The sequence below is a fragment of the Triticum dicoccoides genome, chromosome 6A (assembly GCF_002162155.2).
Source record: "Triticum dicoccoides isolate Atlit2015 ecotype Zavitan chromosome 6A, WEW_v2.0, whole genome shotgun sequence".
In the NCBI taxonomy this organism is placed as follows: domain Eukaryota; kingdom Viridiplantae; phylum Streptophyta; class Magnoliopsida; order Poales; family Poaceae; genus Triticum; species Triticum dicoccoides.
In genome coordinates, this window is record NC_041390.1 from 451349607 (window position 1) to 451355267 (window position 5661).

Genomic DNA, 5661 nt, shown 5'->3' on the forward strand with positions numbered 1-5661 from the left:
TGATTTCAGATCTGAACCTATTATGTTTTCATCAATATATGAGAGTTCTAGATCCTATCTTGCAAGTCTATAGTCACCTATTATGTGTTATGATCCGTTAACCCCGAAGTGACAATAATCGAGATACTTACCGGTGATGACCGTAGTTTGAGGAGTTCATGTATTCACTATGTGCTAATGCTTTGTTCCGGTTCTCTATTAAAACGAGGCCTTAATATCCCTTTGTTTCCATTAGGACCCCTCTGCCACGGGAGGGTAGGACAAAAGATGTCATGCAAGTTCTTTTCCATAAGCACGCATGACTATATTCGGAATACATGCCTACATTACATTGACGAATTGGAGCTAGTTCTGTGTCACCCTATGTTATGACTGTTACATGATGAACCGCATCCGGCATAATTATCCATCATTGATCCAATGCCTACGAGCTTTCCATATACTGGTTTACGCTTATTTACTTTCCCGTTGCTATTGTTACAATCACTACAAAATACCAAAAACATTACTTGCTTTCATTACTCTTTTGTTACCGTTACCATCACTATCATATTACTTTGCTACTAAACACTTTGCTGCAGATACTAAGTTTCCAAGTGTGGTTGAATTGACAACTCAGCTGCTAATACTTGAGAATATTCTTTGGCTCCCCTTGTGTCGAATCAATAAATTTGGGTTGAATACTCTACCCTCAAAAGCTATTGCGATCCCCTATACTTGTGGGTTATCATCTTCCTCTAGAAAAAATCATCCACCTGCTCAAACCCGTGTTCTAGCTCATCTTGCTGCCATTTTCGATCTCCTTGCTCAAAGCTCCATTCACAAAACTGCTTTGGGGGATTGTTCTTCGTTATGTGACTCCTCCAATGGTCCAATTAGTTTTTGTTCTAGTGCTTTATTTATTGCAAATTTTTGCTGCTTAGGTGACCCTGTTCTTGAGCTTGCATGTCAAATTTATGTGGTCAAAAGTAGTTTTAATGCATGATATGGTCTCTAGGCACTTGTAGGAGTAGTTTCTATCAATCTTGTTGAGTTTGGTTCACTTTTATTTTGAGTTACTAAAAATGTCAGAATTTTTTCAGAGGAAGAAATATGGTTAGGAAAATGTACCAAGGTGGTTCCTCAAGGAAGCAAGGACCGAGGCCCGCGATACGAGAGTGGGACTATGAACTACCAAGAGAAGCTCAAATGCGGCCTTGTGAATGGCCGTCAGAAGATTTTATGGTCCAAGCATGAATTAAGGAGGAATATGATGCGTATGTGCGTAATGCTGAACTTGAGGGCTTCGTGTAGCGACCCGACCTCAAACAGTCAAGTCTCTGTGCTTCAGTGTCATCCCTGGATCGGTAATGCTGACACACACAATACTTGAGGATTTATAACAGAGTAGAAATCGCACACTTATTACATCGAATGTCTCAAAAGAGAAGTTATTAAAATAAATATGGCTTAAGGCCATCTAATACGATAACAGCGGAAGGCTTGGAAGATAAAGTGAGTCCATCAACTCCAACGGCATAGCTGAGCTGCACGACAACGACCTAACGAACCTTACTCCTCGTCTGAAAAGTCTGCAACATAATACGTTGCAGCCCAAAAATGGGTCAGCACATGGAATATGCTGGCAAAGTAACACAGTAGAGCAAGAACAGAATAATGCTATCACTACATGCATATTTGGCTGGTGGAAAGCTCTATGGTTATGGTTTTCGCGAAAAGCCAATTTTTTCCTACAACAAAGGAATAGATTTTATTTAACTATCATGGTAGTTGAAACATCATTGAGAAGGTTCCTCCAACTCAATCCCAATTAAAGTAATTAACAACCCAACAATATTAGTTTAGAGTGATGAGATACTTATGATACTCCAAGTACTAGATACTCAAGATGTCCATAATCGGGGACATGATACGTCTCTAACGTATCTATAATTTTTGATTGCTCCATGGTATATTATCTACTGTTTTGGACATTATTGGGCTTTATTATCCACTTTTATATTATTTTTGGGACTAACCTATTAACCGGAGGCCCAGCCCAGAATTGCTGTTTTTTGCCTGTTTTAGGGTTTCGAAGAAAAGGAATATCAAACGGAGTCCAAACGGAATGAAACCTTCGGGAACGTGATTTTCTCACCGAATACAACTCAGGAGACTTGGACCCTACGTCAAGGCACGTAACAGGAGGCCACGAGGTAGGGGGCCGCGCCCTACCCCCCAGGCGCGCCCCCACCCTCGTGGGCCCCCTGTTGCTCCATCGATGTACTTCTTCCTCCTATATATATCCACGTACCCCCAAACGATCAGATACAGAGCCAAAAACCTAATTCCACCACCGCAACTTTCTGTATCCATGAGATCCCATCTTGGGGCCAGTTCCATAGCTCCGTCCGAGGGGGCATCGATCACGGAGGGCTTCTACATCATCATCCAAGCCTCTCCGATGAAGTGTGAGTAGTTTACTTCAGACCTACGGGTCCATGGTTAGTAGCTAGATGGCTTCTTCTCTCTTTTTGGATCTCAATACAATGTTCTCCCACTCTCTCGTGGAGATCTATTCGATGTAATCTTCCTTTTGCGGTGTGTTTGTTGAGACTGATGAATTGTGGGTTTATGATCAAGTCTATCTATGAATAATATTTGAATCTTCTCTGAATTCTTTTATGTATGATTGGTTATCTTTGCAAGTCTCTTCGAATTATCAGTTTGGTTTGGCCTACTAGATTGGTTGTTCTTGCCATGGGAGAAGTGCTTAGCTTTGGGTTCGATCTTGCGGTGTCCTTTCCTAGTGACAGAAGGGGCAGCAAGGCACGTATTGTATCATTGCCATCGAGGATAACAAGATGGGGTATTTATCATATTGCATGAAACTATCCCTCTACATCATGTCATCTTGCTTAAGGTGTTACTCTGTTTTTAACTTAATACTCTAGATGCATGCTGGATAGCGGTCGATGAGTGGAGTAATAGTAGTAGATGCAGGCAGGAGTTGGTCTACTTGTCTCAGACGTGATGCCTATATACATGATCATACCTAGATATTCTCATAACTATGCTCAATTCTGTCAATTGCTCAACAGTAATTTGTTCACCCACCGTAGAATACTTATACTCTTGAGAGAAGCCACTAGTGAAACCTATGGCCCTCGGGTCTCTTTCTCATCATATTAATCTCCATCACTTTATTATTGCTTTGCTTTTACTTTGCTTTTACTTTTCACTTTGCATCTCTATACCAAAAATACCAAAAATATTATTTATCATCTCTATCAGATCTCACTTTCGTAAGTGATCGTGAAGGGATTGACAACCCCTAAGCGCGTTGGTTGCATTGAGCTATTGTTTTTGTGTAGGTACAAGGGACTTGTGCTTAGCCTCCTACTGGATTGATACCTTGGTTCTCAAAAACTGAGGGAAATACTTACACTACTTTGCTGCATCATCCTCTCCTCTTCGGGGAAATCCAATGTAGTGCTCAAGAGGTAGCAAGAAGAATTTCTGGCGCCGTTTCCGGGGAGTCTGCACAAAAGTCAACATACCAAGTACCCATCACAATCCCTATCTCTCGCATTACATTATTTGCCATTTGCCTCTCGTTTTCCTCTCCCCCCAATTCACCCTTGTCGTTTTATTCGCCCTCTCTCTATCCTCCCTCTCTTTCTCTATTTTGCCTCTTTTGCCCATTTGCTTTTTGTTTGCTTGTGTGTTAGTTTGCTTGTTTGTTGCGATGGCTCAAGATAATACTAAATTGTGTGACTTCACCAACACCAACAATAATGATTTCCTTAGCACTCCGATTGTTCCTCTTACCGATGCTGAATCTTGTGAAATTAATAGTGCTTTGTTGAATCTTGTCATGAAAGATCCGTTCTCTGGCCTTCCTAGTGAAGATGCCGCTACCCATCTTAATAGCTTCGTTGATTTGTGTGACATGCAAAAGAAGAAAGATGTCGATAATGATATTGTTAAATTGAAGCTATTTCCTTTTTCGCTTAGAGATCGTGCTAAAGCTTGGTTTTCATCTTTGCCTAAAAATAGTATTGATTCATGGAACAAGTGCAAAGATTCTTTTATCTCTAAGTATTTTCCTCCCGCTAAGATCATCTCTCTTCGAAATGATATTATGAATTTTAAGCAACTTGATCATGAACATGTTTCACAAGCTTGGGAGAGAATGAAACTAATGATACGTAATTGCCCTACTCATGGTTTGAACTTGTGGATGATTATACAAAATTTTTATGCCAGATTGAATTTTGCTTCTAGAAATCTTTTAGATTCGGCCGTGGCAGACACTTTTATGGAAATAACTTTAGGATAATCTACTAATCTCCTAGATAATATTATGGTTAATTATTCTCAATGGCATACTGAAAGATCTACTAATAAAAAGTTGCATGCGATAGAAGAAATTAATGTTTTGAGTGGAAAGATGGATGAACTTATGAAATTATTTGCTAATAAGAGTGTTTCTTCTGATCCTAATGATGTGCCCTTGTCTACTTTGATTGAGAATAATAATGAATCTATGGATGTGAATTTTGTTGGTAGGAACAATTTTGGTAACAACGCGTATAGAGGAAATTTTAAACCTAGGCCTTATCCTAGTAATCCCTCTAATAATTATGGTAATTCCTACAATAATTCTTATGGAAATTATAATAATATGCCCTCTGATTTTGAATCTAATATTAAAGAATTTATTTCTTTGCAAAAGAATTTTAATGCTATGATTGAAGAAAAATTGCTTAAGATTGATGATTTGGCTAGGAACGTTGATAGAATTGCTCTTGATGTTGATTCTTTGAAACTTAGATCTATTCCACCTCAGCATGATATCAATGAGTCTCTCAAAGCCATGAGAATTTCCATTGATGAGTGCAAAGAAAGAACCGCTAGGATGCATGCTAAGAAATATGGCTGTATAAAAGCGTCGCTTCTAGTTCCTATGAAAATAATGATGAAGATCTAAAAGTTATTGATGTGTCCCCTATTAAATCTTTGTTTTGCAATATGAATCTTGATAATGATGGGACTGAATATGATCCACCTTTACCTAGAAGGCATTCCAATAATTCTGAATCTTTTGATCTTGATGCTAAATTTGATAAAATTGGGATTGAAGAAATTAAAACCCTAGATGTTGCTAAACCCACTATTATGGATTTCAAGGAATTTCACTATGAAAATTGCTCTTTGATTGATTGTATTTCCTTGTTGTAATCTGTGCTAAAATCTCCTCACGCTTATAGTCAAAATAAAGCATTTACTATACATATCATTGATGCCTTGATGCAATCTTATGAAGAAAAACTTGAATTGGAAGTTTCTATCCCTAGAAACTTTATGATGAGTGGGAACCAACTATTAAATTAAAATTAAAGATTATGAGTTTTATGCTTTGTGTGATTTGGGTGCTAGTGTCTCTACTATTCCCAAAACTTTGTGTGATTTGCTAGATTTCCGTAATTTTGATGATTGCTTTTTAAACTTGCATCTTGCGGATTCCACTATTAAGAAACCTATGGGAAGAATTGATGATGTTCTTATTGTTGCAAATAGGAATTATGTGCCCGTAGATTTTACCGTTCTTGATATAGATTGCAATCCTTCTTGCCCTATTATTCTCGGTAGACCTTTCCTTAGAACGGTTGGTGCAAT